This window comes from Sarcophilus harrisii, chromosome 2 (genome assembly GCF_902635505.1).
Source record: "Sarcophilus harrisii chromosome 2, mSarHar1.11, whole genome shotgun sequence".
Taxonomy (NCBI): Eukaryota; Metazoa; Chordata; class Mammalia; order Dasyuromorphia; family Dasyuridae; genus Sarcophilus; species Sarcophilus harrisii.
The window spans coordinates 438,797,521-438,813,763 of record NC_045427.1 but is presented as its reverse complement, the minus strand read 5'-3'; the positions used below and the strand labels follow the sequence as shown (position 1 = coordinate 438,813,763).

The window sequence follows — 16,243 nt, the reverse complement described above, 5'->3', positions numbered from 1 at the left end:
AAGTCACTTTTTCTCTCTGGACCTCAGTTTTCTCATTTGTAAAACAAGGAACTTGTAGTAGGTGATCACTTAGGTGCCTTCTAATATTGCTCAATTCAACTCTTTTATGTGTTTGTGCACAGGTATAATGATTTCCAGTTCTTTTCTAGTTCATGTCTTACTACTGATTAACTGTCTAATTTGGGAAGCTTACTTAATTTCTCTGGGTCTGTTTTCTCACCTCTAAAATGAAGAACTTAATCTAGATGAAATATTACCAATTCTAACATGCTTTGAGTTCTGTCTTAGGCTCCCCAGAAAGAAGATATCTAGTCCTAACATCTTTGCAACTTCTCTAATGTATATATGCTACTCTCCTATTTCATCTGAATTCTGCTCATGGTTTTATGTGGATGTAGCAGAATGGATTTCATTGATACCTTTCTCTTCTGAATTCTATTACACACACACACACACACACACACACACACACACACACACACACACACATACACACATACCCCTAAGTTCCCTTAGGAAAAAACTGAGATGAAAAATAACTATATACACACAGATGGGGAGAGAAGTGTGCAAAAACTTAATAGATGCAAATGAACACAAATACACAAGGGAGGGAAGTATAAGGTTGTTTGAGAGGAAGGATATTAGCATATAAGGAGATCAGGAAAGTCTTTACTAATGTCAGCAATGGTAGCTACACTTTAAAGGAAGAAGGACTCCATATGAGGCAAAGAGAGAGGACTTTTCAGGGAAAGGGATGACCACTGTAAAAGCATGGAAATTAGATTCAATATCTTATGTCAGGAACAGAGGGAGGGATTGTTTGACAGGATTTTAAAGCATAAGAGGCTTAAAAGATAGGTTGGAACTAGGTTGTATAGGACTTTAAAAGGTGAATAGAGGAGTTTAATATTTTATACAAGAGGCAATGGGAAGCCACTGGAATTGCTTAAGTAGAAGAATCACAGGGTCAGATTTATACATCAAGAAAATTATTTTCTGTGAAATGTGCAGGTTGAATTGGACAAGTGAGAAAATTGAAGCAAATGAGATAAATTATGGGATGTTACCTTAGAAAAATGTAGTCACTTTATAATAATGAATTTAATAACAATTCAGTCAGTCAATAAACCAACTATGTATCAGGCACTGTGCTAAGTGCTCAGGATACAAAACAAAGCAAAAATTAGTCCCTGCCCTCAAAAAGATTACAATTTAATGGGAAAAGCAGATAATTATTAACATAATGGAAAGAATACCAGACTCAGAATGAAGGAAGATCTGGCTTGAAATCTTAACTGATACTGTATAACTATACAAATCACTATCTCTGTGTCTTCATCTGTAGTATGGACGTAATAACTAACATTTCTGCCTTAAAGGATTACGAGAAAGATGCTTTCTAAGTTTAGAATTACTAGAGATATACGAGTTGTCATTATTAGCTCTAAGGAGAGTTCTTCTATGGCTTGTGGGAGCCAGGAGAGGATTATAAATAATGTCCCTAGCCTGATTTAGTTCAACATTGTATCTCAAAACTCTAGAATTCCCTCTTTTCCCCTATACACACTAAGTCACCAACAATTCACACTCAGAATTGGCCTTTGGAAACAGATACTACCTGAAATCAGATCTTTCCCTACCCAAGGTCAATGGCACTCCTTTCCTTCTCCCTACCGCGCCCCCCCCCCCATCCTCTATATCCTGCATCCCTGAAAGCTATGGGTGACTTGGAGAGGTTTATAGAAGTGTGACACATAATTGAGCTGTCTGTGAATAGCTTCATTTTATAGCTGTGACAATGACAGTCTTTAAAGAAGTGTATTAAATCAATAGAAGACTCATTGAGCTACACTATAAATAACGAGACACATCATTAAACAAGGCAATAAACTTCAGGACTTTGAAGTAATACAATTAGGTTATGTTTATAAAAACTATGTTATCACTGTAGCCATCCAAGAGCATATTTGTCTCACTCCTGTTCAGGGCTGAGACATTTCTTAGATTTTTTTCCTCCTCCTCTTTAGCTATCTTAACCTCTTTTGCTGTGCTTCTCTAATCACACTGCTACCACTAATTCTCTTCTCCCTACTCCCTCTACCTACAAACACACATAGTCATTCTTAGAAGAATCTTAATTTGAAAAAGTAAATCCTGAATTTAAGATAGCAATTTGAGGAGAATAAGTTTGGCTGAAAAGAGTAAAAAGAACATTGGTCATAATCAGGAGATCTGTTACTTCCTGTGTGACCTTGGACAAGTGTCCTTTCTAAGCCTTAGTTTCTTCCTCTGTAATAGTCATGAAGAACTAGACATGATTGAAAACAACTGAACAAGAACAATAAGAGCTAGAAGAGACATTGGAAATATTCTTTATGACCACACTTGGGGTTATCTTGGCAGACATTGGAGTATTTGCTATTTCCTTCTTGATGTCATTTTTCAGATGAGGAAAGTGAGGCACACTGTTAAGTGACTTGCCCAGGATCACACAGCTAGTAAGTGTCTGAGGCCAGATTTGAACTCAAGAAGATGAGTTTTCCTAAGTGCAGTGAGCTATCCATTGTGCCATCTGGTTGTTGGGTATCTATGAATCTATGAAGACAAATCCTGACACATATAGTGTAATCAATGATTGATTATCTGTCAGACTTCCTTCCTCTAGCTTGTTGAAATGATCCCTTTCTCCCTGTCACTAATGAGTGAAGTCTTACCATTACAAATTCATCCCTTTGAATAAACACTATCCTCTTTTTTAGCTACTTTTTTAAAAACTCAAATCCCCAGAAGGAGTAGCATATAAAGGACCCAAACCATCAGTATGTATGAGATTATCAGCTGATTTCCTCTGGGGTGAGTGGCCAAGGTAGGTGAAAAGCTTGTGGCATCTGGGGACACAGGAGAAAAATCATTCTGATTATACAACTTAGCTTGACTATATATGCTGTCCCCATTAGCAATTATGAATACAAAAACACTGAATTTAGAGTTAAAACCTGAGTTTGAATTCTTTACCTATGTAAATTGGTAAACCTATCTAGAATTCTGTTTTCTCATTCATAAAATGATAAGGTTGAATTAAATGATCTTTAAGGTCCTTTCCAAGTCTGAATCCCTTAATCTTGTTGATACTGAGTCCCCAAGAAGACTTCTTTCTATTGATCTCATTCTACTCAGTACTTCTAAATTTCAACTGCTGATTCATGAAAACCACACCATTAACCTACCTTTAAACCCTCCACAGTGATATAATTGGTACATACCTATTAGAAGGACATAAAGAGTTCTCCTTTTTTGCCCTTCTACACCATATATTCACTACTGATAGAGGATGAGGCTGAATACACTCAAATTAACCAACTATTTGGGTATTCTGAAGTTTCAATTCCTTTCTTTTGGAGAAAGTAATTATCAAGATTTTTCCAGTGGAAGAATGTTCCAGGATCTTTGTTCTGCCAGGTGTCTGCAAAAGATTTTATTGCTGCATTTGAAAAAGTTTAAGAAGAGAATGAGAAGACAAAGGCAAAAAGCAAGAGAGACAAAGGATAAGAAAGAAGCAAAAAAGAGGCGTTTGGTAACAGAGTGGGGCAAAGAAAAGAAAGAGATAACTCTTAGATAAAGATAGAGAGACAGAGACAAATGTTTCTACATTTGTGTGTGTGTATGTGTTTGTGCTTGTTGTTTTCAAACTGTAGAGAGCTGAGTACTTCATAATTTCTTTGCAAAACAGCATTCTACTGCAGCATTCTGTCATACTCTTGAGCCTCCAGCCAGAAAATCAGCTGCATATCTTTTCAAATAAATGTCTGTCACTACTTTTAAAAAATTATTTTATCTCTCTTATAATTTCCCAAGTCTGTCCCAAAGAATGAAATCCTGCATTTCCATTTGAATTGCAATGCAGTTTTCCATGTGGGATGGAACATTCACCAACCAGTGTTGACAAAGTTAGGGCTGTTTGAAAGTCAGCACTGGGACAGAAGCAAAGGAAAGGGCAAAACATAATTCTTCTTTCAAGGAGAGACATTGACTTTGAGAAACTTTCCTGGAAGTCCTGTTTCAAGATCAGTGAATTGGACTTAGAAAAGGTTTAAGTTCTGGAACTTCTGATATATAGTTATTTTGCTAGCAAAGGTTAGTTCTGATAAATCAAAAATTTAAACTGCTAAGGACAAATCAGGAAGAATTTTGAAAATAAAGCTTTAGATGGTGGTCAAGAAAGGAATATAAATTATTCTAATTTGCTATTTTAGGAGTCATTCATTCATTTAACAAGCATTTATTAAGTGCCTATTCCATACAAAAGGTCATTTGATAGGTTCTGGGGGAGAAAGTGGAAGAAGTTATGACAATTAGAAAGACAGTCATGGTAGCAAAGATTTCAGAACAGAAAGGGATATTGGGGATCATTTAATTCAACCCGTTCTTATTATAGATGAAGAATCTTGGATAAGGGAAGTTAAGGGACTCCATCATCTTCATCACCATAATAGCCAATATTTATAGATATTTTTAGATTTTAAAAAAAAAAAACTTTAACAGTCATTATCTCTATGCTTCTTTAGGACAGATCCAGGATATTAAGTAGTACATTAGGTAGATGATATTATACTCCTTGAAAAACAAGGAGTTTTATAACTTAGAAAAAAGACTCAGAAAAGTACAATGATTTCTCAGATACCAACCATCTAATAAACGGCAGCCAGGTCTCAAATTTGGATTTCTGACTTCCAGGACTTGCAATCTTGTAGTTTCTCTCAGAAAACTTGTGCAATTGAAAAATAGAACACAAACACAGATGACTTTTGTTGAGGGTCTGGCATAATCTAATGGTTGATTAAGACAAGATCAATAGATAAAGCCAACTTCTTCAGCAACTGGAAAAGACAGTACAGTATATAATTAATTAAGCATACATACCCCCACAAGACTGTCATTTCTCCTAGATGAAAATAGAAAAAAAAAATTCCCAATTTTAGATTGTTCCCATATGCAGAACTTCCCAGTCCATTCCTCATAAATGTTATTAATAAAGAACAACAGAGAATTCTTTTTGTCAGGGGTTCTTAACCTATGATTGAGGAAATTGTTTAGACAGACAGACAGGTAGGTAGGTAGATATTGATGGAAAAGGGAGCATACTGTATTTCAATATAATTGTTTTCCTTTGTGATCCTGTGTATTTTACTTTAAGCTTTCAAAAACATTCTGAAAAGGGTCCAGGGTGTCAAAGGGATATAGAACACACACAGAGGCATACATACATATATATATATATGTACATACACACACACACATGCAGACATACCACATATACACAAATTTTAAGGAGCTCTAGGTTATATCTTCAAATCTAACAGTCATTTTCCTTACTGATTCTGACTTTGGCCTCTTTTGATTTGAGAGGGCTAAGGAAATATAATGTATGAAATTAAAGCTTCCTTTGTTGGTGAACAATACTGAGGGAAGCAGACATCCTTGGCCCACTGATCACTCAACTCAATCTCTTCCCCCATACCTTTGCCAGGAATTTATTGTTTCAGGTGATATTTGGGTTTTTTGTTTTGTTTTACATCATGTCTTAGATTCTTTTCTCTCTGTGTTATACATTTCTGATGTAGTGGACCTGGGTCCGTGAGAGTCAGTGGGCAAGAAAGAACAGAAGATAAATAAATCAACTAATAACCTTCCAGGTAGCAATAAGAATTTAAACTTAAGTTATCTGAAAAAATATGCGGCAAAAACTATGTTGGTATATGCAAAATGTATGCAAATTATATGCAGATACATGCATGGTATTGGTATTTTTGCACATCTTACATATCTGCATGTGGTAGAGTAAGAATTCCCCCAAAACAAGGTCTCATCCTTTGCAAAGTTTAGTCATCTTGCTAACCTTTTGAAGACCTTTATGCCGTGTTATCATTATAATCACAGAGCTCAAACCAAATATGTCAGGGCTGTAGTTATTTTCACAGGATCATAGAATCTCAGAGTTTACAAAGGAGCTCAGAGGATATAGAGGCACCTGAATGGGAATCCTATACTACCCCCAACAACTGCCTTCAAATTTCTGCATGTACACTTCCAGTGGCAAAGAATTCACTGTTCCAATGTCCACTTCAGTATAGCTCACTACAGAAATTTCAGAGTTAGGAATCTAGTTTAGCCCATATTCTCAAAAGGATTCCTTTTACACAATTCTATCCTCTGCCTGAACACCTCAAATGAAGGAAAAGTTACAACTTTCTGAGCTATAATTTTTTTGCTTTTGGACAGCTCTAATTGTTTAGAAGTCAAAATTTGTTTATTACTTCCACCTGTTGATCCTAGGACTGCCCAGTCCTAGTGCCAAACAGAATAAGATTAAACTCTCTTCCAGGTAGCAATTATAATGTCTCCCTAGGCCTTCACTTTTCCAGCATAAACATCCTCCTCCAAAGTTTCTTTAGAATGCTAAGATTCTCATAGTCTGTTTTTGAATTACCTCATGTTGGTGAGCTTTGTGAAGGATGTCTAGCTCGCCAAAAATTTTTCTATACCATGTGGCCTTTAGAAATGAATACATTACTCCAGATGTAGTCTTGATGAGGTTTAGATTTGGGATGCCCAAATGAAATGAGAGTTTCTGGTGGTCAGGGAGTTAAATGAGGTCTAGTGGCAAGTTTGGGGTACAGGGTAGGTTTGGCTCCCCTGCATCCCTTGGGATTCAGCGCAAGGGTTGGGAGTTCTGGGGAACTCCCTTCTAGCAGCACAAGCAGTTCTCTGTACAGGAATTTACAGACCCGAAAACCTAGATTGATAAAAGAGGTTAATTATGGGAATTGAAAGTAAAGAAATAGGTGAGGGTAAAGAGAAAAGGGCACTGGAAACAGTATTCCAGTGGGCAGAAGGTCTTGTAGGTGCCAAGCATAGGGCTGGCATGTTTGGAATCTCTGCAAAGAGATGGTTTTAGTTTGGTTCTTTTATAATAGGGGGTTTTGGCTGCAAGCTGAAGGGGGCTTGTGGGTAGAGTCCCAGGTTGGCTCCTCACTGGGTTTCAACTAGGGCTAGAATTTGAATTGAATTCAATGGGTTTTGGGACTGAGCCGACCCCACCCAGATAATAAAGATGAAACTGTTTGTGCTTGGGGTGGAGTCCCCTCACTGAGGCAGAATTGAAGGAGGTTTTCTCCTTTAAGGATTTTCAGAGTTTTGGGGTTCCCTCTACAGTCTGACCAAGCAAAATCAGAATAACACATAGATAGATAGATAGATAGATAGATAGATAGATGTTTAACTTAATTCCAAATGGGATCATGAAGAGTTGGACACAACTGAACTGACTGAACAACAAAAAAATAAAAATGAAGCTAAGACTTTATACAATTAAGTAGAAACATTCTATTAGAAATTTGGTGACATAGGATCTGAGTTCCAAATTTGCTTTTGAATACAAAGTTATAAACTTGAGTTCATAAGTAAGTTACTTTTCTTCCTTCTCTGAGATTGTTTCTTCCTCTGTGAAAAGGATTTGGCCTCTCAGGTCCCTGCCAGTTCTAGCATTCTGTGATGCTCTGATCTTGATTCTGAGGTGTCAAAATTCATCTTGCACATAGCAATTTGGAGAATCCTGCTATGAGAGAATATCAAGTTGTAGCAGGCAGGAAATAAAGAATTCCAATTTCCTGTGTGTGACTGAACATGGGCTGGTACACTTCACTTTACACAATAGATGTATTCTATAGAAGGTTTCTGTAAATTGAACCCTGTCTTTGTACTGATTGACAGTGTAATTTCAGAGATGTTTTATCATTACTTCAGTGATCTTCAGTTGAAAACAGTGCAAAATGCTGTAATCTTGAATTTCTCTGCTGTAATCCTTTTTCTCAGTCCTTTTTTAAAAGAAAAAAATCAAACATGCTTACAGTAGAAAGAGTAATAAATGTGGATTCAGTATATATGAGTTCAAATCCTAGGTCTGCTCATGTGATCCTAGAAAAGGTGAAACTTTCTGTGTCTCAGTTTCCTTATCCATAAAATCAAGAGATGGAATTAGATGACTCTAAGATGTCTTCTAACTTAAAAATCCTAAAATACCATGAGGAAATGGATTAGGGCTGTTATTCTTGCTCTGTCAGTAATGTTCCCACTAAGTCACTTTAACTCCTTGGACTCCCTGATCTATAATGGGTGAATTTAATTAGATGACTAGTAAGAATCCATTCCCATTAAATGACTCTCCAACAAAGCTTAGAGTCATTTGAATGCAAATATATGGTATTCCTTGAAGAACTGTATTCTATAATTCCTTTCTATACAGATAAAGGGGGAATACTCCAGTTGGGGCTTAGTACTGGCCCCTGCAACTCTAGTCTTGTTCTTTCTCTCACCTCCATCTCTCTTACAAATTGATGTTCTGTTGGTCTTTTTCATTTCTCTAATAAGGAGTAAGTTTAAAGATTCCATCCACTGCATCTTACAATCTGTATATGCCACCTTATAAAAAGTAATCAGCTCCTTTGCCAGGCTGCTTTCATGGCTGGCAGGGCCACTAGTTGGCAAGCTGCCCATCTCCTAGCAGCCGGTTTCCTCCCCCGCCAACATCCCATGCAGATACTCCTTTCCATAGGGAAGAGGCCTTTAGTTCCACGGGAGTCGGAAGTTTTCTTCCCTCTCAGGGGTGAGAGACAAGAACTGAATGTGTGGTTGAGAGATTGAGAACAAGCAGATTGTTTATCCTCCTGCTCACCGAACTCCAAAAAATTGAGAGATTCAGCTGTGAGTATAGGGGAAGGGGACTGTCAGAAGAACTCAATCACTTGTACTAGACTAGAAAGAAGACTGAACTCAGAGACAAAAAACAAGGCTTAGGTTTAGATCCTGACACCTCCACTTATTAGCTATTTGGGACTGTACTTCTTGACTTCAGTTTATTAATTCAGAAAGTAGGGACAATAGTATTCTAGATTCCTGTCTCAAGAATGTCTAGAGAATATCATTTGATAAAGTCTATCAAAAGCATTTTCTAACTTTTAAACACTATACAAATAGTTCCAATAACTTAAAACTAAGTTTTAAGGTACAAAGGCTTTTGGAACATCCTGTACTAACCATAGCTAGTTTAACATCATCATCTTTAAATTGTAAACTTTTTTAAAAAATCTTAACATGTTATATAATTGAGTTATCACCATTGTCATCTAGTGAATAGCTAGTGAATTCTTAAAATCCAAAAACTCTACCCTGAAATGTCCTTAGAAAAGTCATAGCATCTTTAAGTATCATTTTTCTAATCTGTAAAATGAAAATAATGATTTCATTGCCTCTTCACTTTGATACCATGTTATGGAGAGGAATAATATGTCTACAAAATGGCATAAGTTGCTTGAAAGAAATAAAGATTTATAATTAGTCTTTGTTATCGATTATAAGTACTACTAATTAAATATTTCAAAACTTCTATGATCTCATAGATGTGGATTCTCCTTCCACTAACACAGGTTGCTTTTCTTATATGGTTACTTTGTAGACGATCACTGGCAGGTGAAGTGGCTGGAACTCTTAATAACTTAGTAGCTAACCTTCTACTGATGAACAGCTCCAAATTTAGTTTGGCTGGTCTTTGGATGACAGATGCACAGTCTGTCACTGGGACTTTTCCAGTTTGCTAGATCCTGGTTTGGTTTATATTCTTGTGGCAGAATTTTGAGACCCCAATGTCACCTCTTGAATGAGGTAAAATGAAAGGTTTGGACTGTGTTTGGAGTTCTCAAGTTCTGGAAACATTTTTTAAAACATTTGACTATATTTCAATATAATTAGTTTTCTTTGTAACCTCATGTATTTTATATTATACACCTAAAAACATTGTTCTGAGAAGAGTTCCCCAGACCATATTGGACTACAAAGGAAGCCAGGACACAATAAAGATCAATAAACCTTAGACTAAATATAAATTTAGATCCAATAAATGATCTTATAATATCTATCCCTAAGCTTTAATTTCCTCCCTATTCCACATGTTACCCTTATTATATATGGAGGATAAGAAGTTATCCATCTCTGAAGGAGGAATATACTTCAGGTGTAAGTAGTATTCACAGAGAAGTCCCCTTAGGAAACCTGTCGTGAGAAACATCTAAATGACCTGAGCAGAACCCCAAATAATTAGATGTTTTCCTTAGACTTCTCTTTATGGATACAGCATGACATTGTAAATAAAATGGTAAAAATGGAGACAGAAGACAGGTTCAAATTCACTTTCTCCTTCTATAATCGTGGATAAATCACTCAATCTCACAGTCTTGGTTTCCTAACCTACATCACAGAAATAAGAATATTTGTCTTATATCATAGACCTCAAATACTTTGCAAAATTTAATGAGCTATATAAAAGTTTGTTACTATTAAAGTTGAAAGGCATAATAATGACTGATTTACATAATATTAACCTATAAAGTCAGTTCTTTATAATCCTAAGAAATAAGTACTGCAATTATTATTTGTCCACTTTTATAAATAAGGAAATTGAGCCACAAGATAAATAAAGTGACCTGTCCATACTTGTCCAAGTTTCTTCTCAAAGCTGAGATTTGAACCCAGGCCTCCTGATTCCAATTTTTGTACCATTCTTACCCTATACGACACCTGGGGGACATGGGTCAGCAAGGAGGGCTGGATGGCAAAGAAAATTAAGTTCTCAGGAATGAATTAACATCTTATGTTACATCACCAGGGACTCCTAACCAGAAATTGGTGGCCAGATACATTACCCTCCCCCTTACTGTCTTCATCTAGTCAAACCATTTCCTCTCCCACAAATCTGCATTTTACAACTAATTCCTTAATATTATCTGAGGGTGTCTGTTCCTGGAAAATACAACTACAACTATATTGGCCTCACTGTATAGGATTTTCCTAAGTTGGGAGTCTACTGAATACCTCCAAAAGACACTGAAATATGATAGAAAGAGCACTGAGAGAACTAAGTTTGAGAATCCCACCTCTTATATTCAACTAGCTTTGTGATCAAGGAAACATATTTCTGAGTCCCAGTTTCTCAACTATGGTATTTACTTCACATTGTTGTTGTGATGATTGAAAGAGAGAACATATGCAACACTCTTTGGAAACCTCAAAATGCTACATAAATGTCAACTGTTATTATTAGACCTTTTAGAGCTTAGATTCTTTGCCAAAATATCCTGAGGGAATCCAATAGTTCCTCTTACTGTAATCTTAACTTAGCTGATCTCTAAACTCTGATTCATAGTACCTAGGATCACATGTGTAGTACATAGCAGATTTGTAAATGCACTTACGCTCTCTCTAGGTCTCAGTTTCCTCATAAGTAAAATAAAAGGGTTGAACTAAAATAATCTCCAAGAATCTTCAGCTCCAGATTCTATGATCCTAGGAATTCCTGGACCAAAGGAAGAATTCTACCAGTATAGTTCAGTGAAACATTTGATCCACAGGGAATACAAGATCTTCAGTGAAGCACCTACCCACATCTAATTCCTTGGAAGTCTAAATGACTCCAGAGTGGGACAAGTACAAAGGGAGTCAGGGAAAGAAGGACAACTGCTCATCAGGCAATAGGTTATTCCTTATTATAGAGTAAGACAAGACACATTCTGTAAACTGGTGGAAAGGTAAGAATTTGAGAATATTAGAACCAAAAAGAAGAGTGAGAGAAGAGTTAGATTGGACAGTGACAGAGGTCCAGGTCGGCTGGCAGGAATAATGATAATGATAATAATGCTTATACAGTACTTTAAGTCTTGTGATAATTTATGTATGTTTTACATATATTACATAGGGCTTGCAAATATTATCTCATTTAATTTTTGCAACAATTTTCATTATCATCATCATCTTGAAGGATATGAATAATGGGAAAATTGAAACTGAGTGGCTAAATGACTTTCTTATGGTCTCATATCTAATTAGTGTCTATGAAAGGATTTAAACTCAAGCAAATGTAAGGGCTGAGTTCATAAGAACCAATACAAAGAACTTATAAATGGGAAGAAATGCTGAAATGGCAGTAAGCATGTAATGCAAAGTTAACCTAATAAGAAGCTTCTTATAAACTTTCTGTTGCAGCAGAAAGCATTCCCAAAGTGTAGGTAACCTAGAACCTAAAGGTGGCCTCAGGTAAAGGACTGATTGCATAGATAAGGGCTGAGGAAGCAAGCTGCTGAAGGCAGCTATGATATGATATGCGAAAAACTAAATTGTGGAAAATTACCCTGGACAAAATTTCTGTCTTGCTAAAAATGCCACAAACCTGAAACATGTCCATTGAAAGGAGAACAATGAGATGCCAATGAGGTATGGTCGAGTTGTTTCAAGATTCTTTAGAGAAGGGGGTGTCACATCAAAGACTCACCATCCCCCAAAAGTGATTGGATGATGTCATCATTCCCTTCCATTTACCATTAGTTCCAAATACCATCAGTCACAGTATGAGAATCGCTTAAATTAGAGCTCCCATTGTAACTAGGTCATGTGTTACATATAAAGTTGCAACCAGCTACTAATATGAGAGCCTGCACTCATGCCAAGTATATTCTTCACAATTCTGTGAGGAAGGTGGGAGGAATATTAAGGAAACTGGTGCTCACTGTGTAGAGTTTCTCACCTTTCATGATGGAAGGTAGAAAGAGGCTTCACTTGGAACCAGGAGACACTTGAGTTCAAATCCTGCCTCTGATCCTTAATATACAAGTTGTCTTAATATACAAGTTGCCTTAATATATTTTTGTATACCCTTCCATAGACTTCAGTCATTGAATGGATATTGCCTCAAACAAACTCACACCTGGGAAAGACTTTAATTTAGAAAGGCTAAGGTCACCCACTACAAACCAAACCATTATCAGTTCTCTTGGCTTTTGTCTTGCCACTGGGCTTTGATAACTTTGCAGGAGAGATGCTGATGACTTTGCAGCTCTGCCTTACTTGAAATCCAAGTCTGGTGATGCCATTGGTCCTCTTCAAGAAGGCAGCTCCCACCACCCCCAACAAAAAGTTATCTATCCCTTGGACAATCACCTGATCTGAGCTGTTTTCCTCATCTATACAATGGGGGGTAATAATACTTGACTGCTGGCTAAACATAGTTTTTGCAAAGAAACTGCCTTATAAATTTCAAAACATTATATAAATATGAATGGTATTGTAAAACTATTAAGTGTCAGAACTGGGATTTGAACCTAAGTGTTCGGATAACAAAGTACACAGCTCTTCCTATCATCCCACAATAATGCATGTTGGTAAGAGATATCTTATAAGTAATTTATTTCAAATGTGTATTTACTTCATCAGCCCTTCCACATGAAAATAACCTTATCTCCCAAATAACTTTAGCTTACTTTGACTAGGAATTACTAAGCATAACCTGAATTGAACATAAAATAGAATAAGAATCTATTTTTAGTTTCTAAACTAATGGTAATGAACATGCATGTATGCTGTGTGTATGTGTACATGTATATGTATACATATACCTATATACATTTATGTGTGTTTGAGCATGTGTGTGTATCTTTTAAACTAGCCATGTATAAACCCCATTTGGAAACCCAAGCTTGAGTGATTTTTTTAAAAAAAACTTTTCTACCTTGACTTCTTTTACCCTCTTCAAAAATTCAAAAAGATATCCTAATTATTTTAATCAATTAATTAATCTGCAGGTTTAATATGTTCAAGCTTTCCTATAGAATACATAGCTGTAGCCAAATTCTAAATCTGCCCTTACTTCCCCCTCACAAGCCTTTTAAATTAGGAGTTTGAGCTCAGCTGAGTTTACTGTTGCATTTCCTCACATCCCTGCTGCCCTGCAAACAAGTCTTTGAAATCCAACCTTTCTTGAGGTTGTCTTTTATATCAATTACTTGGCTGGGGATTATGCTTTTATTCACTTCTCTCGGGCCTGCTGAAAATTCTTTTCATCTTTCCAACCTCTTTCTTCCTTAAAGCTGCCTTCCTCCATGTTCTCCTTCCCATGAAGTTCCAATGCATTATGTTTGAATTTTTTTTAATATAATGATCATATGCTACTTGGCATTATAGTTGCTAAACTTCCTGCCTAGATCATAAACTCCAGAGTGGGGACAATATCTTAGTCTTCTGTCCATTGGAACTTAGAGCAGAGCTTTGCACAAAGAAACTGCTTAATCAAAATGTGTTGGACTAAAATAGCATTAACCTAGCCTAGGACATTTTTGTAAAGCAATCAGTTTTATACAAGAACTTGATGAGAGGCTATTTGGTTTTATGGAACTCTCACCTTAGAATAAATTAGAAGATCTAGTTTCTAGTCATATCTTTGATACTAATTGTGACTTTAGGAAATCACTTTTTGGAGTCTCTGAACCAGTTCCTTTATTTATTTTCCGGAGATGATAACGTGAGGATCAAAGGTGAGAGTGTAAAACAAAACTAAATATAAGTGCTATGTTAGAAACTGATTTCCTCAGGATGGAAGCTTCCTCTAGCAATAGGTTATATCCTGTCTGTTACTTAGTAGCAAATCTAGAGTTTGTTAAAGTAAACGAAGGCAAATGACTTCAAAATCATAGGACTAATAATTGTCGAAGGTAAATTTAAAGCCTATGTCGAGGTGGAATAACCCTTCAATTTCATTCTCCTCACTTCTCTAGTGGAATAGCTACGCAACCATCATAAATGGTGCTGGGAATAAGAATGAGAGCTTCGAGCTATTAATACTTTAATTAATGTCCATTCTTGATCTGTCTAAACTGTTTAAGGATTTGTCTTTCTGAGACCTGGGGAGCTACTTTTATCTTTATTGCTTATTAGCTGTGCAACCTTAAGCAAGTCACTTTCTTTCTAGGCTATTTTCTTCTGTCAGTTTGGGCACTGGCCTTGCTGAGCTCTAAAATCCTTCCCAGTTCTAAAAATGCTTCCATTTTCTAAGCAGAATCCTTACTATCTCCTTAGTGAGTCTTTCTTACTGATTTAATAAATTAGCATCCTTTCTTCATAGAAGCATAAATTTAACTTTAAGTTAAATATTCTTAACCTTTTTATGTGTAAGATGGTCGCCTTTATAGTAATAGTATTTTAAAACGTACAAAATAAAATCATAGGATTGCAAAGGAAACCAATTATACTGAAATAAAAAATGTATTTTTCCCCATTCAATTTCATGGACTCCCTGTTAATCTATCCAGACAGGAGTGGATTTCAGTTCAAAAATCCCCGTTTTAAAGACTATATATATACAAACAGGATAATTACATTAATAATCTACTTAGAAATTCATAGCAAGAAATCATGCCCCTGGATAAGCTTGTCTTACTGTGTATCCCTCTACTTGGATTTCTGACTGAAGCCCTCATACAGCTCTAAGATGGGGTTAAGTTTACAGAAAGGGAAAAGAGGGGCTGTTCAGTGAAGGCTAGTAAAAGAGTTAAAGCAGGTCAATTCACACCAGTAAATGCTCAGATAGTCAGTGGGGAGGCAATTCATTAACCACACAGTGGGATGAGCTTGCTTTATGTCTTATAGTTTTCCTATGGGTAAGGCCAAGTAATGTTCAAGCAGTTGCACTTTTAATCTGGTACTAATTAATGGCCACTTAAAAGTGAAGTGTTACCCAGCTCATAGAGAGTAAAAACTGAAGGGTAGAGTCTAAAGTCTTGGGGGGGTGGTGGTCTCTGAGCCTCCCCCAGAACCTGACAAAGATGCTAATTTGCACTTTCAGCCAGGGGCTCATTCAGTGATCTCAAAGCACACTACAGATAAGAAGTTAATAACAGCTTTCAAGGGAATTTACAAACAAAAAAAACAGAAAGGCTAATAATGGCCATCAGCAGGGAAAGTTAATGGCATTAATATTCATGGATGTTTCTTTAAGTATTGAGATTGCTGGTCAGCTCTAAGTGGCTTGGTTCTCTAGGTCTCTAGTTTACTCAGTTATAAAATGGGTCAAATAGAATTGTCTTCATAGGAAAGCTCTGGATTACCCCCATAGATGTGGGACAGAAAGGATTTTAGGAATGGCTGCCTGAAATATTTACTTAAGATTCTATTTTGCCTTATGATTTCAATTTGTGTATAGAGATATATCTGATACACTCTCAGTTTCCATTAGTTGAAATGAATCCAACCCTCTGATAATCTAACCACAGAAAGATCAAGTTTCGTATCCTGATGACTGTTTCACTCTTTGCTCCCATCCATTCCCTTCTAGAAAATGAGAATCCTTTTGGTCAGGTCCATGGTT

At 36.4% G+C, this 16,243-nt stretch overlaps 1 protein-coding gene across 1 annotated transcript in view; it reads left to right on the top strand.

The window, feature by feature from the left end:
* ASTN2 (astrotactin 2) overlaps positions 1-16,243 on the top strand; it is a 1,113,071-nt gene that overhangs the window by 732,121 nt on the left and 364,707 nt on the right. The window lies entirely within an intron of this gene.